Below are 19,864 nucleotides of genomic sequence, written 5' to 3'. Positions count from 1 at the left end.
TACAGCAACCAAAACGCCGCCCAGTCGAGATTTATTGCTATTTTGTGGACAGCGATCGCAGCGATAAACATTATAAACCTCTCCAAAAAGCTGCAGTGATGTGATAGAGCCATCGAGCCCCGTTTCAGTAAAAACTATCACGTCGAAGTTACAATCCATAGTGGCCAGAAACACCTCGTCGATTTTTGTCCGCAATCCTCTCACATTTTGATAGTAAACCGTAATACATGGGCCAGGATCGGAAATTTGCTGAAATAAAGAGTGATTGAATTCGAGGGAAGACGTAGAACCAACTAAATACTCGCCTCTGGCGAGAGTCCTAGGACTCTCACCTTCCCTCAAACAGCACGGCTCATTCAGGCAACTGGCACAGGATTCCCCAACGGCTGCTGCTGAGTAGACGTGTGCGCCGAAGCAGTTTTCACCGGCGGCGGCGATTATAGTAACTTCAGGCAGCGGCGGCGGCGACGCCGGCGCCACGCCGGTCGCTCTATTCGGCGGCGGCGGCGGCGGCGTATTCGGCGTGACCTTATTTTTTTATTCGGGGTAATGGCATTCAGTCTGTATCAATTCAAAACGTTTTCTTATGTTTTCATCCGACGTTTCGGACACATTTATTGTGCCTTCTTCTTGAGAATCTAGTGGTAAACAAATTATGTGTTGCGTAGTATGTTCTGTGTGTGTTATGTAACTGTGTACATACTAACTTACTAACTTAGGATTCTTGCATGCGTTTCTTCAGGACTTCCTCCAGAAAATTCTCAATAGATTCTTCTAGAAGTTCATCCAGGGGGCCTCAAATATTCCTCCACGGGTGGGATCGCAAACTTCTCTAGAGATTTATAGAAACCTTCATTCATGGATTCTTTCAGATTTTTTTCCGGCTACCCTTAAAAACATCCCTCTAAAGATTCTCTCAGGAAATCCTTTAGAAATCCCTCCAGGACTTATTTCTTGACGTTTGTTCTACATCATCCTTCAACAACTCATTAGCGGATTTATTCAAGAATTCTTTTAGTACTTTTGCCTGCAATTTTTGCACGAATTCCAGATGAATAGTTTTCAAGAATTCCTTCAGAAACTTCTTCATGATTTAATTCAGAAATTCCTTAAGGATGTTATTTTAAAATGCTTTAAATGATTTTATCAGAAACTTATCCAGGATTTTTTTTATTATTTTTTCCAAAAAAATATTTAATTTTTTTTTCTAGAAATTCATCCAAAGCCATCTCAGACATTTTTTTACCCTGTTGGGGAAATTTAACCACACTGCGTCCAAAACACTGTGGTGAATCTCAGGAGCTCTCACAAGGACTTTTCCAGGAGCTCTTCCAACGATTGTTTCTGAAATTATTTCAATGGAATTATATCTCTTCAGGAAATTTTCAAACATTTCTATGTAAATTCTTTTAGATAACCCTCTAAGAATAACTCCTACATGTTTTATGAAATTTCATAAAATACTTCTGCAAATATCTGTGGATTAATATCTTAAAGAATTCCCGGAGGAATCTCCAAAGGAATCCCAGGAAATATTTCTGAAAGAATCGCAGGAGGAATTCTAAAGAGAAACCTTCTTAGCATTTGTTCGGTAACCCCTGACGATGTTTTCCAAGGAATTCCTTGGAAGAAAATCATGGAAAAATGTTTGAAGTCATCTCTCACTGACATACATCTCTCTCTCTTCTTGGCGTAACGTCCTCCTGGGACAAAGCCTGCTTCTCAGCTGTTCTATGAGCACTTCCACAGTTATTAACTGAGAGCTTCCTCTGCCAATGACCATTTTGCATGTGTATATCGTGTGACAGGCACAAAGATACTCTATGCCCAAGGAAGTCAAGAAAGTTTCCTTTACGAAAAGATCCTGGACCGACCGGGAATCGAACCCGTCACCCTCAGCATGGTCATGCTGAATACCCGTACGTTTACCGCCTCGGCTATATGGGCACTGACATACATAAAAACTTCTTAAACTACTGAAACTTAAGTGATATTTCAGATGGAATTCTTTAATAGGCTTCAGATGGAATCATTGAGGAATTTCTGGAAGAATCCTTATGAATTGTCTATCAAAATCATAAAAATTATGTAAAAGAATCCCAAAGAACTTTCTGATATAATTCTAGAATATAATTGATTGATTTGTCCTTATTAAAGAGACTTTCAGCCCTTGGCTGATTCGTCTCTACTCTAGAATATAATTCTAGAAAGAATTGTTAAAGAAATTTCTGGAAACTCTTCCTCAGAAACCCTTGGTGGAATTCCTACAAGGGTTTATTCATAAATATTTAGAAAAATTCCAAGACAAATCTTTTAACAAAATTCATGGAGGATGTTGGGAAAGAATTCCCGAAGGAATTCATGGATATAGTTTTAAAAGAAGCCCTGAAAGAATGTCTGGAGCTAGGGGCACGACAGATCTAACGAGAGAAAATCTGTGTTCGAAGTGTTGCTCAGAGTTCTGCACAGTTCCCCAGATTTTCTCCCATTTATACCAAAGTGTGAGTTGACACCAATGCCAAACTGCAAAGTGTTGCGTGTGCTGAATGAAAATTGCAGTTTTGGGGATGTCTTTCAACGAATTTCGTCGATCATCGATAAAAAGAGTATCTCTGAATTTCTCAGAGTTGTTCTCGTTTGCACAGTGTCTTGCCCCAAGGTCTAGAGAAATACTCTAACTTCTGTAGAGGTTCCTAGAAATTTCCAGAGGAATATATGTAAAGCTTTCTAGGAGTTGTTACCGAATATATTTTCAAATTTCTTAAATAATCTGAAGGAAAAATCCTCATGGTATCCTTGGGAAAATTTCGCCCCGTAACGTGGGTAGATCACCTTAGAATGGTGCGTTGCGGTGTAAGATCTACCAAATCAAATTTTGATCTTGATATTAACCGTATTTTTAAATATTCCAAGATCAAAGTTTGATGCTCTTTTCCTTGTGTTTTGTAGTATTTGTGTTTCAATGTACTGCTAATTAACATTTTATTTCAGCAGGATTCAGGTAAATGTATCGCACGATATAAATAATATTTTAAAAATATGTAACTGTGGCGAGCGTATCACTAATATGTAGCTTATTTGACGTACGATGTTAATATTATTTTATATTTCAGATTATCAACCGAAGAATCTAGTAATTCAACCAGGAATCCAGGATGAATTGGCCAGACAACTGATTCGAAGCAGTCTAACAATGGTGTGCCTGAACGTTAACCAAGCATATCCTTTGGAGTTTACCCTTCCACTAACAACACCCAAATTCCCGTGACACCTAGGCCTGAGAGATCGTAGAGTTGTCTACATTTTTCATAGGTGTCCAAAACTAACCATCCTTTCCCATTCCTCAGCAGTCGCAAGGACGTGGCCAGGACAGTGCTCGACCATTGGAGGATTGCGTCAGTCTTGTCTAAGAGTCAGAGATTAGTCCCAAATCTTTGTGCTTTGGTTCAGACGGGAAGGAGGCAACCCTCATAACAGCGGTCTAGGACTGTACCACCTACGAATTTGTGCGACTCGCTTAATGCTAATGCTAATGCTAATGCTAATGGTATCCTTGGGAAAATTTCAGGAGGAATTACTGGTGAAATACGTGAAGGAATACCCGGAGGAACTCATGAACTATATGATTTTTTTTCAGAAATCACTGAAAGAATATTTTCTGAAATTACAAAACAAAATCATGAAAGAGCTTCTGAAGAGTGTCCTGGAGACACTCCATGAAGAAATTTATAGAAGAAGCCCTAAATGAATTTTCGGAGTATCCGATAGAGGAATTCCTGAAAGAATCATGGGATAACTGTGTAAATAAAATTCTTGGAGTTATTTCTAAAGGAAGAACGTCTATAAGTTAAGCCACGCTTTGAGGAGCGAGGGGTTCCGATGAGTGTGGTAATTTCAGAGGAGTCCTATACAAAACAAAATAGACACGGACACCGTCTTCAGCTAAAGGCTGTACAGACTAAACGGAACTTGACAATAGACAACGGACACAACACATAAATATTAGGAGAGCACCAGTGGATACGAGGAAGAAACATTTCGTGTGAAAAGTTTCATCACTCGAAGCGGGAATCGAACCCTCAACCCCATGGCATGGTACGTTTATACGCTTGGTGATGCTAACAGCACGACCACGAGGCTCCAAAGGGTGCCATAGAAGGGAAATGGACATTTTTGCGTGACCTTATTTATGGAATTTCTAATAAATCAATGGGGCCATTTCAGGAGGTTCTCTATAGACATTAGCGTGGTTCAAAAATCGGTTTTGCTCCACACCGCCTATTCGATTCTTAACCAGATTATATGCCTTCTCACAAAATTTGAGCTCATTTGGTTGAAAATTGAGACTGCACAAGCCCGTCAAAGTTTGTATGGGAATTAATATGGGAAAACGATGTTTTTCTTTCAATCAACCATAGCATTTCCCCAAGTGCCCAAGCCCCTGGGTTAGTTAACCCTTGGTAATCCTAAGCTACTCTATCAGCTACAACTTTGCCAAAGACCGCATTCAAATCGGACGTCTCATTAATTAGTTATCGATTTGTATCCAACTGGGCACTCTTTAACTATGATCCTCCAGCTTCCCAGCAGGCAACATTGCTGCATATGGCGCCAAAGATAGCACACTGAAATCATGGCCACTATGTTCCACTGCAGAATGCAGTGATGCCCACCGAATAGTTTAACCATCATGAGTAAAGATTTAGATTCTGGATAAAAATAGGTAACTAATTATTGAGGCGTCCGATTTGAATGCGGTCTTCGGCAAAGTTGTAGCTGATAGAATAGCTTCGGATTACCAAGGGTCAACTGACCCACTAGGGCACTTGGGGAAATGCTACGGTTGATTGAATGAAAAACATCGTTTTCCCATAGTAATTCCCATACAAACTTTGACGGGCTTGTGCAGTCTCAATTTTCAACCAAATGAGCTCAAATTTTGTGAGAAGGCATATAATCTGGTTAGGAATCGAATAACCGGTGTGGAGCAAAAACGATTTTTTGAACCACGCTAATAGACATACTTTGCAAAATTTATGGGGAAACACCTCTAAAAAATATTTCTGAAAGAATATTCGATTTTTATTTGAAGAATCCTGGGAAAAATGTCTGAAAGAATTCTGGACATTTTTTCAAATGAAACGCTGTTAGAATGTCAGGATTCTATGGATAGTTTTCCGAAAGAATCCCCGGAGAAATTTCTGAAATGATCCAAGGGGGAGTATCTTAAGCATGTATTTTTTTTTAGAATAATTCATGGTGAAATTTTTGGAGGGTCCTCTATTTCTGAATATATGCTTTCAAGAATATCATTCGTAAATTGCCATGAAAATCTGCCAAGAGATAAACAAAGAATATGTAGAAGGATGTGTTTGTGAACCTAATTAGATCACCGCCAAGAGTTTTGTTGATAATTCGTTATGATTAACAAAAGAGGCTCGCTTAGTTCTTAAAATAGAATAAGTGAGGATCTTCAAAGTATTGCTGTAAGAAATCATTAAAGTAAATCACATAAAAATGTTACAAAAGATATGCAAGAAGAACTTCAGAAAAAAAAACATCTAATATGCAGAAGAAAAAACAATACTGAAACTGTTTCAAATAGCTAACAGGTTTAAATAGGTGGTTCGTAAAATGTTGGCGAGAAAAAAATCTTTGTCGTTTTCTCATCGGCGTGGGAAGTTTTGCTCGGCGGCGTGGAAAAATATGAACAGCGGCGCGCCGAGTCAATTTAACTGGCGGCGGCGGCTTGGAAAAATCGTCGGCGACGGCGGCGCGGCGCGGCGGCGCACACGTCTACTGCTGAGTAGGTGTAACTGCTGCCTGCTTTCGGGCGAGTGAAAACGGTCGTCTGTTTTTTGAAAAGTCCACAAACTCTCTAAACCAGGGGTTTTCAGCCCTTTTGGCAGGCGGTGCACTTTTGGGAAATGATTTGTTTCGCGGTGCACCTGTTCATTATAGTCAAAGAATCCGATTTAAGAGTTTCTTAAAAAGCTGTCATATTTTCCAAAGCGTCTTCCTGGTGCAACGATATGCTGAAATACTGATTCCATTGATACATATGATAACCGTCAACCCCCGTTGTTTGAACGACTCCTCATGCAAACCAACCAGTTATTAATTTGAACTTCTAGTAACCCTAAGAATGGTTTGCTGTTTTGTTTTAATCCTGCGTTCTGTTTCACTCCGTTTCAGATTCTATTCATGACGTTTGACTCAATTTCAGTTTAAACTAGGGGTTCCCATCCTTTTTGAGGTGGCGACCCCCTTTAAGAATTATCAAAACATCTGTGGACCAAAGAAATTTTTTAGAAAAAAAAAATATGAATTTAATTGACGAAACAAACAAGAAATATAGAAACCAAGTTATTTTTGGGTACAGTGACGTAGCTAGAAATTTACACTCACATTTCGCAAACAATGATGTCATGTACATTGAGTCGTAGCTGAAAATTAGCGGCGCAGCCGAAATTTTTTTTCTTCAGAAGGCGTTTTATACTACAAATTTCTTCCTCAAATTGTGGCTTTTGGGGGTGGCATTATACAAAATTAAAAATTAATATAATTTGCACAAAATAGAATAAAAATTTAGCATTTTTTTGGTAACATCGAGGCCCCCTTGGACTGGCTTCACGGCCCCTTAGGGGGCCGCGGACCACCGGTTGGGAACCCGTGGTTTAAACAATGTACAGTTTAGCGGGGGTCGAATTTAAAAGTATTCAGATTAGATGCGGTTAAACAAACGGGGGTAGAAGGTATAATATTGGTTAGCTTTATTATAACTTGTCAGTGATTACTATGAGTGAAACTTTTGATGGATTTAAGACATTTTTTCTGTTGTTGAGGGTGTTCTTGAAATTTTTCGGACAACAATAATCCCCGGTGGATTCCTAACAAGTTAACAAGAACCTCGAAGAACTCCTGCGTTTACCCTTGTATCATTTTTAGGATTTTCAACTACAACTGGATTCTCGAGAAGATTCCTGGCAAATTTGCAATTACTGACAAGATGTTCGATGAATTTCATCCTAGTTTTCTGGCCGATTCTTAAGAGAATCTGAAGGTAATACCAAAATAATCAAAATTCAAAAATATCAAATTTGAAAAGCAATGGAAAATTGAGAGCAATTCTTGGAAGCTGCTTGCGAGATTCTTGATAGACCCTTTCCCAGGTCATACGAGAATTCGTAGCAATGCAGGTTGAATTTCTTTTGAGATTTTCAGCGAAGTTTGAAGAAGCACTACAGATTCCTTGTAAAATAATTGATGGTAGAATATCCTTGCCGGATTTATTAAAAAGTCATTCTTATATTTCTCACGAGATTTTTGGTAAATTTCTTTGCAAATGACTTAACTTTTGGTTAATCAAGGGTATTCAAAACTCTCCCTCGGCAAGAACCTTTAAAATTTATATAGCGATCGTTCGGAACTTCGTTTTGCAGTGGACCACAAGGTATTTTCGAAAATTCGTTAAAGTGATGGCAGGACTTTGATATGTCTTGCGGTGCACTTGTCGAGACTTTGCGGTGCACCAAGTGCACCGCGGTGCACGATCTGAAAACCGCTGCTCTAAACATTAGCCCGGTGGGCCAACGCGTTGCATCAAGGGCTTGTTGTTTCAGAGATAGATCAAGGCCGATTTTGAACGATATGTAGCTCATGTTCGTGGTATCTGCTCCCTTCGGAACAAAGCGGATGACATCGAAAGAGTTGGTCAAATTTAGGCAACGGACCACAATCTTCTGAACATCATCATTGGTGATCAACGGTTGAAAGCCCGATAGGTAAAGCCAAAACTTAGGTGGCGATACGGCTGGCGTAATAAAGGGAACCGACAGGTCACTGAGATCCACTTCACCAGTGCCTCGATCTGCAACCGGCGCTAGCGACAGGCCATTTTCTCCTCTACGACGCTTCGTGCCTACAGCAGGCCAAACGGGTGTCTTCATTACACGAAAAACGGGAGCTTTCGGAGTAGAAATATTCGCAATATTATCTACTTTTCTGCTCAGCTCAGCAACAACACCGGACAGCTGTTGGAGCTGCGTATTGATATTATCACTTGCGGTTGGAGTTGCATTGCGATTCACTTCGTCCGAAATGTACGCACGAATGCTTCTACCATTCAATTCATTTCTGCATTTCGTACAAACAAATAAAAACTTGCCTTGAGCAAAACCCTCTTTGCATGAACGCATATTGATGCCACAACAGTTCTGGCTAATGTGAAAAGAAGTTTCGCAAAAACCACAACGCACTGGCTCCAAATCGTTGATTTCGATGTGACACTCGGCCCATATAGCCGAGGCGGTAAACGCACGGGTATTCAGCATGACCATGCTGAGGGTGACGGGTTCGATTCCCGGTCGGTCCAGGATCTTTTCGTAAAGGAAATTTCCTTGACTTCCTTGGGCATAGAGTATCTTCGTGCCTGCCACACGATATACGCATGCAAAATGGTCATTGGCAGAGGAAGCTCTCAGTTAAAAACTGTGGAAGTGCTCATTGAACACTAAGCTGAGATGCAGGCTTTGTCCCAGTGAGGACGTTACGCCAACAAGAGGAGAGGAGGACTCTCCACATTGTTGTTTCTCCATTTCGGCTTATGGTTTGTCGTTCGCAATCTGCGTATGTAGTAAATCCCGAACGAAACAAGCTGCACGACGAATATAGCTTTGGTTGGTGCTAACGGTTTAGTGGCGCCAAATGGATCCAAATAATCAGGATGAAGATTTGCAAAATAGTCCAGAAATAAACTCGAATTCTATGTGTACTCCAGTATCCGGTGAAAATATTATAATAGCCAAACACGACGAATGTAGAATGGAACTAAAAAACTACGTAAAACACAGACAAAATCGTCAGAAAAAAAACCACAAATAAAACACAAACAGCTCGATTTGAACACAGTTGAACATATCATGTAGGTTAACCAGCTTTTTAGTTAAACATAGATTAGCCTCCAGAATATAAGAAAATATAAGAAAAATCGCTTCTCAGTAAAATTACGAATTATTTTCGCCCCACTGCACTGCATGTATGATATTCGATATTATTGCGCTCGCCAGGCCCATGAACAAGAAAGGTGGCAAAGGAGGGGAAAAGGGCGGAGGAGCCTCATGTATGCAGAAAAAGTATGTTACTTTTGAATATGTTTGAGACGTTGCTCCTTCCAGAGATAGCTTTATTAATTACTCGATAATAACCTCACAAATTCCTCCTAAAATTCCTGTACGAGCCCTTTGAAAAATCTGTCAAAATTGTATTCGGAAATTTTTTCTCAGAGATTTCTATGATTTTCAACAGTTATGAATTCAGATATGACACGCGTTGTTCCTCCAAAATGTCTCAAAATATTATTTTAGAAAACATTGCCTGAATTGCTTCAGAAATTCATTCATGAATTTCTTCATATATGTTTAGTGTCCCTTCAAAAAATCTTTGAGAGATTCCTCAGAAAATTATCTTTTTTTTATCTTTATTATCGAGATTTTCAGCCCATGGTAGAAAATTATCGATGTATTCATTGAAAAACCATGCAATGCAGAAATTCAACCAACAATCCTTCAGGTAGTTCTTCGAAAATTCCTACGATTCGTACTAAAAATCTTCCATGTATTTTTTAAGAAATTCTGCAAGGTATGCCTTCAGAGATTTCAGAAACGAATGACCGTTTCAGGCAATTAACTCTATACATCAAGAAATGAAACGAAACTTCGGATATTTTCTGCTAAATCCTCAAAATTTTCTTCCACTGTTTTCTTCCGAAGTTTTCTAATGATTACCCCAGAAAATAATTTAGGAACTTTTCTATGAAACCTTTCCTGCATTTATATCAGATATTGTTCTAAGAAAGAAAATGAAAGGTTGCTTCTAGAAATTTCTCCAAGGATTTCTTGAGAAAATCTTTCACTGACTCATCCAGGTATCCCTACAAAGATTCCTTCAAAAATACCTAATGAGATTTTTCCATAAATTTGTTAAACAATTCCTAGTCCAAGTAAATCTTCAATGGATTTCTTCCAGAAATTACTCCAGGCCAAAGTTTCGATCAGAAACTCTTCTACCGTTTTTTTAGAAATTTACCCTGGGCTTCTTAAAGAAACTACCTTCAGATATATCCTGATGATTTTATCCAGAAATTTCCCCAAGAATTCTTTTAGGTTGATTACTATGGGTTCTTTTTGAAAGTTCACCAGTTAATTCTTCTAACTAGGGACTCGGAAAATATCATCAGTTTTTTTTTTCTCAGAGATTTCATTAGAATTGCTGTAGGAGTTCGTTAATAAGCTATTTTAAAGATTGTTTCATAAATTCTCTCAGTGGTTTCTCCAGATAATTTCACAGAGATACTTCAGAAATTAATTCAGGTATTTATTCAGTGGGGTCTACTAGAGATTTATTTTAGTATTATTCTAGGGATTTAAATAGAAATTCCCACATGAATGTATCCAGGTGTTTCTTCAGGGATTCAACCAGAAACTCCACCTGAAATTCCTTCGCACGTTCTTGCATTATTACTTTTAGTGATTCCAACAGCAACTCTATAAACTCCAACTCCTGCAGGAGCTCAAATAGGGATTCCTTCAGGATTTTCTCGACATATTACTCCATGTATTTCCCCATAAGTTTTTCCGGTATTTCCCATAGGTATAACTTCAATAGCTTCATAACGAGTTCTTGAAAAAAATCAAAAATGTTTCCTAGGAATTCTATTTATATTAATATTAAAACCGTTTTTTACGCTTATTTTTGCGTTTAACCAAATATACCCAAACCTCACAGATTTACACATGCATACTTTAGAAAATCTCCAATAATTTTATTGAAGGATTTCTCCAGGAATTTTTCTACAGATTCCCAATCCTTTTTTTTTAGGAATTCCACCAAGTGTTTCACGAGAAGTTTCTCCAAGGTTTCTTCTGGGAATCCCTTAAAAAAATGTGCCTGAGATTCCTTCAAAAAATCCCCTGCGATTTCTCCAGATATTCTTTTAGAGATTCATTAAAAAGTACCTCATTAGATTTATACAGGAATTTCTTAAAAAGTTCCTTCCTGCTAGGATTCTCTATGAAATTTCTTTGAGGCGATATTGTTATCTCTGAAGCGTGCTTCTGAATTTTATGAATTTCTTTAGGAATTTCAGCAGGATATTTCCTCGGAAGTTCTTGCATGGAGTTTTCTTGCAATACCCAACATTCTTTTCCTTCAAGGAATTCTTGAAGGCATCTCTTAAAAGTGTCTGCAGAAATTGAAATCAAGGGTACTGGTAGAATTCTTGAAAAAATCCCTTAATACATTTTTGAGAGATCCTTGAAGCATTTTCTGAAGAAATCTTTGGAAAAACTGCTGGAGATACCGCTCAAGGAATTCTCAGAAAAAATCTTATACAATTTCTGAAACATCCCACAATAAATCCTCAAACTACTACCTGGAGATATTTGTAAAGGAAATCCTGAGATTTTTTTTTTGAAAATCACAGAACAAATGAAGAATCTTAATAAATTGCTGAAATAATCTTTGAAATAATACCTTGAAGAACTGGTGAACCCTCTATATAAATTCATATATTTATTGTTGAAAAAAAAACTTGAAAAATGACGAGGAATAGATTATGGAGTGATTTCTGCAAGAACTATTGAGAGAATGCGGCAGAGTCTCTTGAGAATTTTGTAGAGGAACTTTCAAAGGAAGGCCCAAGCAAATCCCCAAATAAATTATGTAATATTTGCAGTTCTGGTTTTGTAAAGGAAAATCCTATAAGAACTTTTGATAGAATCTCTGTTCTTTTTTATAAAAAAAAAACTGGAGAAATTCCTAGCAGATTATTTTGAGAATTTTATGGATGAAATTTAGAAGAAATCCATAAAAAAATCTGGCAATATTCTTTTAGAAACTAAGCAGGAATACAACCATGAATGAATGTAGTAACCCTTGAAGGAATTTCCTATAGAATTCCTTACGGAATCCCAGGAGAAATTTCTGGGTAAGCCGCGGACCAGTTTCAAGATGAACCTTTCGAGAATTGCCTCGAGAAACTCCTGAGTCCCAAAGAAAAAAATCATGGGGTATTGCTGAAAGAATCTTTGGAGTTATCCCTGGAGAAATTTCCTCAGAAATGCGTTCTGAAGAGAAACATTTTTGGCTATCTCAGGCCTCATCTTTCCCTCACAGATGATTGTGCAATATTTTTATTTGGCGTACAATTTGGCTACAGCCCCAACCCCCTTCCTTTCCTCACTTGGAGACTACTTGTTAATAAATCCTCAGAATAATTTTCACCAAAATCATTCTAAGAATTCCTACGAGAATCTGTATTCCGCAAGCATTCCATAAACTTTCCAATAAATCCTGAAAGAATCCTCAAAAGAGGTCTTCACGGTGTCCTAGGAAGTTATTCTGAAGAATTTTCTAGAAATTTCTAGCAATATTCTTACTAAACCACAAAAGAATTTCCACTAGGACTAGAATGTCTCTTCTGCGATAATTACAGAAAAATTTCGTGAAACAATAATGCATGGAGGATTTTTTCCGTAATAATTCTCCATTAGGCGCAATAGTAAAGTCATTTGATTGGGGGTCTACCTATATAAGGAGCGTTGAAATTTGGAAACCTTTAGTAACCAGCTCTTGTAACACCATGACAGCACTGTTCTCCTTCTTCTTCTTTCTGGTTCGACGTTTCAGCTGGAGCTTGGCCTGCCTCACTTCAACTTAGGGTTCTTTGAGTACTTCCCCAGTTATTAATTGTAGTGCTTCCTTTGCATGTCTTTGCATGAATTTGTATATTGTGAGGCAAGTACAATGATACACTATGCCCCACAGAGGTCCAATTTTGAGAAAAGCTGGCAGAAACTCAATTTTTGAACATGTCTTATATGGGATACAGTATATTGAACATTCATCCATAGTACCAGAAGGACTAACTAGCATTTAAAAAAAATGGAAATATTGAATTTGTATCTTGTTACAACACTGAATAGCTGCTGATGGAAAAAGTGCTGAATTTTTGATAAAGAACACAAACAAGTTCAACCACTACAAAAGTCTATTGATAAAAGTAATATAATTGCTTTCAAAAGTTCATTTGTAAGTTCTTGTGTATATCAGACATCTGCAATTGAGCAAGAGATGAAAATAACACTTTTGACTATAAAATTGACATTACATATCATTAGTACGAGAGATTCCGTTCAAATGCTCGTTTATGTATGCAGAATCGGTTAAAGAAAAATGCAACTGCCAAGAGCTGCCAAAACAATAGCGCCAGGATGATATGTGTATAGTAAAATTGTATGAAAAACATAATTTTTTTCGGATTTTGTTCGAAGAAATCGACAGAAAATGAAAATGCCTTCAAAATGAAATTGAGCGCTAAATCATGTTTTAAAACATTCATATGGGCTAAAACTAGCAGACTTCTATGATTTGGAAATTTTTGCCAGGTATTTTCAAATCTGGACCACTGTGTGCCCAGGGCAGTCGGGAAAAGTTCCCGGGAACGGGAATCGAACCCGCCATCTCTAGACTGGCAATCCAAAGCCTTACCACTAGGCTTACTGGAAACCCAAACTGATTCCTTCTGAATTTGAGGAAAATCCTCCAGGAATTCTATAGAAAAGAATATATTCAAGAAATCATCCACGGTTTCTTTGTGAAAGTCTTTATTTCTTTAGAAAATGTCCCATTATTCTCCAGAGTTCCCTTCAGACATTTTTCCAGGGATTGGACATTTTTTTGGAGCTTTCTTCGGAAATCCTCTCTAAGATTCCTTCATGACTTTGTCCAATGATTCCTTTAAGAGTTTTTTTTTACGAATATCTTCCTAAATAGCTCTATGGATTCTTTAATTTTTTTTCATAAATTTTTCCAATCGTTTTTTCAGAAAATCTTTAAGAAATTCGTTAGGAATTATTTTTAATAGAAGTCCCCCTGTAGATTGTTTAGAATTAGCTTTTTGGATCCATTAAAAATTTCCGCGGGAATATATCCACGCTTTTTTCGAGGATTCATCCAGAAAATCCAATCGCAATGTTTTCAGTGGTTCTTACATTATTTCTTCAAGTGTTTCAGGCAGAAATTCTTCTAAAGATTTCTGCAGGATTTGCTTTAGATATCCCTCCATGTTTTCCCTCTAAAAATTTCTCCACCGACTCTGTAGGGGATCAATTCAGAAATATGTTTCAGGCATTTCTACCGGATTTTTTTGGAAATATTTTTTTAGGGTTTTTTTAGGGATCGTTACAGAAGCCTACATAGACGTATCTCCAGGAATTCCTTCTGAAATAAGTGCACAAAATGTTTCAAGAATACTGTGAAAAAATCCTCCAAAAAATTGTATCAACGGATTTCTTCTGGAATTTTCCTCAATAAACTTTTCTAGGAATTCCACCAAATGTTTCTTCAGGAAATTGTTCAAAAATCCTTCTAGTATTTCTTCAATAATTTCTCTTGGACTTTTTCAGTTATTCCTCTACAGATTCATACAAGGATACTTCTGAGATATTTACATGGATTCTACTGCAAATTTCTTCAGCATTTTTTCCAGGGATTCTTTTAGAAATTTTTACTCGGATTACTTTTGAAATTCCTTCAAAAATATCTACAGAGACATTTGCAAAATTGCAGGGATATCTTCAGGAATTTCAACAGGAGATTTCTTCAGAAGTCCTTCCATTCAGAAATTCTTCTTAATTTTTTTTTCAAATATCCTACAGAGATTGTTTCAAAAATTCTTCCAAGGGCTCCTCCAATGATTCATTGAGAAATTCCTTCAGGAATTCCTGCAGGGATTTCTACAAAAAACTTTTTGGAAATTGCTCCGGAGGTTCATTCAGATATATAACCTGGGAATCCGTCAGAGTCGGATATTACTCCTGGGATTTTTTTTTTCAGAAGTTTTTTTTTCAGAAATGGTACAAGCATTCTCTGGAGGATTGTCTGAAGGAACCTTTTAAAAGCTTCTGGTGTTACCTTTGATGGCTCGTAGAAGAAATTCTTGAACATTTTCTGGAGGGATTTCCGAAAAAAAAATGTTAAAGCAATTTCAGACGTTATCTTAAGAGGAATCCCTGGATTAATGCATGGGAAAATACCTGAAGAATTAACTTAGGACGGCTTCAAATTTTTCGAAAAAAAAAACATGGGAAGCTTCTGGAGCTAAACTGGTAGTAATTCCAAGAAAAGATTGTTTAAGTGATTTCGGAAGGGATTCCTGCAGAAATTCATGGAGGATTTTATAATGGAATATCTTAAAAAAAAACTGCGTAAATCCCTGCAGAAATTACAAGCAAAGGTACTGAATTCTTGAAGAAACTCCTCAATAAATTTCTCAGAGATCTCTGGAGAGATTCTGAAGGAATCCTTGAAAGACCGCTGGAAGAATCCTTAGAAGAGTATCGTATACAGCTTCTGAAGTCAATAATACAAAAGATCATGATATACCACAGAAACTTCAAGCAAAAAAAAAATAAACTAATCTTAAGAGAATTACAGAACAAATTTCTAAAAAAAATATTATAGAAGGAATCTTCGAAGGAATACTTGGTAGCACTGGAAAACTCGATGCAGGTATTCTTGAAAAACAATGTGATGCTTTTTTTTGAAACATGCCAATGAATAGATTCTGGAGTAGTTTTTGCCGTAATTCCTGTGCTAAGATTTGGAGAAATTCCTGAAGTGTTACCGGAAGAAATATCTGAATGTATTCTTAGTAATCTTAAGGAATTTCTAGAGAAACCCCAGTAAAACTTGCAGAAAAATATCTTTTTATACGATTTTTTATACGAGTTTCCAAATAAATGGCTGAGAGAATCTCGGTACATATGGAGTTATGTATGAAGGAACTACTGAAGAAATTCCAGCATTAATTTCTGAAAGACTGAGTGACAAATATTCTGGATTTAAAAAAAAACCTTAGTAGAGTATGCAAAAGAATTTCTGAAAAAATGTTCGAATCTCCATGAAAACAATATCCCCTGAAATTGAATTTTTTTTTAAAGAAACGTTTAGAGGGATTCTTGAAGAAATTATGCGAGAATTCCTTTCTATAAACAATCCGGAAAAAAATTGGTAAATCCCGAAAAGATTCCAAAGAAATTTCTGGTGGTATCGTTGTTGTAGTCGTGGAGAAAATTCTGAAGAATGTATGGGAAGAATTGCATTCCAACTCTCGGATGAACCTTTGGAAGAGTTCTTGCTGAACTGATTACAGGGGCAGGAATTCCCCTTCAACGATAAATACAGAAGAAATGTTTTGATGGGGTTTCCTTGAAATATTTCTCAGTTAGGCACAATATTGAAGTAACTTGGCGTAGCAGTATAGCAGCAATTTGGAAACCTTGAGTAACAATCTCAGATTTCAGAATGGCAGCACTGCTCGAAGGAGGGTTTGATTGAGTTGCTTTGGTGGGACTCGTCTCTGATTTGATGGTCGGAATTTATGACTTGATGTGAGGTCGCAGTGAGTGTCATTTGACAATAACTATCTATGTGGACATAGGTTTCTCTTCCGCACTTCTCTTCTTGGTTAGAAGATAGCAGATTCTTTATCGAGTTATGTTTACATAAATCCATCAAGGCAATGGACCTTGACCTCATATGCGTCAAATGGCAGGGATTTCTTATTCTGATAGCTTCTCTGGCTCATAACCATCATAACTCTCACTGCCAATGAACTGTATCACAAAGCACCATCGTTGCCCTGTTTTTGAACGTAAAAAATATATATCGGTCACGGTCATATCCACTTCAAATATTCCGCCATCTCATCGTCTCGTCCGCCCATCTCCTATTCCAACCAATCCACCCAATCAATCCATTCACCATATTTCTTCGTACCAGCTGATCACGAGAATCCATGTGAAAGCTTTTCTTCACTCTATATTATTCGAGGTAGGACCATTCCTCATCTCTCTCACATGGGTAGTCTGAAACGCTTTTGTACGCCCATCTTTGCTGCTGGTTACCTCATTCACCGCCTCGATTGCATTGTTGTAGTCTCTGCGTCGATGCTACTGAAAGACTACTTCCCCATGAATACCAAAATGCGTACTTTGCCAATAAGTATGATTGATGGGCTTTCTTTCATGCGACCGTACTCCTCACTCCCCCTTCCTTCCCACGGAATCCCGCGAATTCCAACCGAAAATTCTCCGGAGATCTTTCCACTCACGAGACTTGCTAATAGCAAGCCCTTTCCAATGTATGGCGAGGCGACGGTACATGGAAAGAGAACCTGCTTGCTGGACCCAAAGTAGGGTAATGTTCGTTTTGGCTCCCGAAACGAAAAGATGAAGAATTTCTTTCAAATGTGTAGCCCCGCTGAAGAGAAATGGGCGATGTGTTGTGAGTAGTTGATGTTGCTGGCGGTGCTGCTGCTGCTGCTGCTGTTAGATTGGCAATTAATTTAGAATCCGTGAAGCCCTTCGCCCCGGTCTTGAATAGAGGGACGATGTAGATGGAAATTGAGATCTTCCACCCATGACCTTAGCATGAACGAAGGAACCAAGACCCGAGCGAATGGGACAAGAGAACAAGATAATTGATGATCGATTGAGTGGTCTGGTTTGTGTGGCTTTCGTAGCTATCCAGAAGAAGCAGGAGGCTAGATGGCTGGTAGCACTATCACCGGGAATAGAAGAACTGGGTACTCATTAGCCTGGTACATGGTTTATATGGGAAAATCCAAAAATTGGAAAAACTCTATCTCCTGTATACTTTTTGAGTTCCACTTTGGTCCCATATCAACTGTGCGAAATTTTAGATTGATCGAGAAAACTATATTTTAGCGCCAGCTATTCTTAGTTTTTCATACGAATTACTATGGGGAAATTTGATTTCTGCAAATAAAAATCGCTAGAAGTCACCCCTAGATCCTTAAGAATAAGTCAATGAATGATTTCTGAATGACTTCATGAGCAATCAGGCCTCAGAAAACCGCAAACCGGTGCGACGTTCGTGGAAGAAGTTATTAAGCCTCACCCAATTGATAAAATGACGAGATTTTATTATTTATTGTTATTCCTTACATGTTAAACAGCGTTGGCATGCCATTCGGTTTTCAGTCAATAACTTTTTCCACATGCCTTAGATCGCTTTGCGGTCTTCGGAGGGTTGGTTTCCCGTAAAATTTCCAACAGAAATCATTCATCGATTTATTTTTAGGGGTAAAGGAGCAACCTGTAGCGGTTTTTCTTTGAAAAAGTGTTTTTCCCCATAGTAAATTGTATGAAAACTTAAAATGGCTGGCGCTAAAATATAGTTTCTCCGATCGTGCTGAAATTTTGCACAGTTGATATGGGGTCCGTGTCATTTGGCATAAAGTCATTTGGCATAAGGCCGTTTGGCATAAGGTCACTTGGCATAAAGACATTTGGCATAATGGTCATTTGGCATAATGGACACTTGGCATAATAAAGAAGGGTGCATTTCGATTATGCCAAATGTCCATTATGCCAAATGACCGTTATGCCAAATGTCTTTATGCCAAGTGACCTTATGCCAAACGACCTTATGCCAAATGACTTTATGCCAAATGTCCCGCTCCCGTTGATATGGGACCAAAATGGAACTCAAAAATTGTATAGGAGTAAAATGTCTTTTTGTGTCCCACGCTAGACTCATATTCGGGTTATTGAAAAACTTTGAATGTCTGTGAAGTATTTGGAAAGAACATGTGCCTAGTTCTGCTTGATATTTGAACACTACTTAAATAATTGATAATTGTAAGTTTCCAAATTTCTTTCCAAGAAAAATTGGTCACCCTATAAATTCCAGTCGTTCTCTCACCAACTCATTTTTTTAACTCTACGCATGTTTTCGGGATTCTTTCTCTCCACCGGGAATCCGACGGGTAGCAAACATGGTAACTAATTTCACGGCCGTTTTTTGCCGATTCGCTTCTAGTTCAGCTTCCTAATGACCTTTGTGGGGCTTGATGGTGGCGTAACGAGTGAAGGCTGGAACACGATTGGCCTAATTTGCCTGATGGACCTCGAAGAGTGACACACATAGTTCGGTTTCGGATAGGTTAGGTCTGCTATTAATGCGTGCCGATGATACTACTGTTCTGTTAGTTGAATGATGAAGAGAAGTTGATGGAGAAGTGACGGTGGGTATCATCACAAAAACCGACTGCGGAAAATTTGGAGCTAAGTATTACTTGATGAAAGATTGAAGGTAATTAAGTTGAACGAGTTGCGTTATTATGTTGTAAACAATCCGGTGCAACAAAATGAATTCGTGGTAAAACCGTCTATTCTTATCTCAGAATGAATCATCTAGATGCTTCTGCAAACCTGGGCGTCTGTTCTACAGAAAGAGCGGCTAACAACAGCGTCTGATGTCCATGTTAGGGGCGGCTGATCAACGTCCGAGTGCCAAGGAAGGACTCTAAACTTAAATTGTGAACTATGGTCCTCCGGAAAGTAGGAGGTTGCTGTCAGGCCCTACGAGCCAGGCGTAAAAAACCATTGTATGTAACGGAAAATCAGCAACAGAATAATACGAACCGAGACCAACGGCAACGACCCCAGCGAACAAAAAGGACTTACGATTGGAAACTCGGTACGTGGAACTGCCTATCTCTCAACTTCATTGGGAGCACCCGCATACTCGCCGATCTACTGAAGGACCGCGGGTTCGGCATCGTAGCGCTACAGGAGGTGTGTTGGACAGGATCCATGGTGCGAACGTTTAGAGGTAATCATACCATCTACCAGAGCTGCGGCAACACACGCGAGCTGGGAACAGCTTTCATCGTGATGGGTGATATGCAGAGGCGCGTGATCGGTTGGTGGTCGATCGACGAAAGAATGTACAGGTTGAGGATCAAGGGCCGATTCTTCAACTTCAGCATAATAAA

Source organism: Aedes albopictus, chromosome 3 (assembly GCF_035046485.1).
Source record: "Aedes albopictus strain Foshan chromosome 3, AalbF5, whole genome shotgun sequence".
Taxonomy (NCBI): domain Eukaryota; kingdom Metazoa; phylum Arthropoda; class Insecta; order Diptera; family Culicidae; genus Aedes; species Aedes albopictus.
This window is presented reverse-complemented; position numbering follows the sequence as displayed.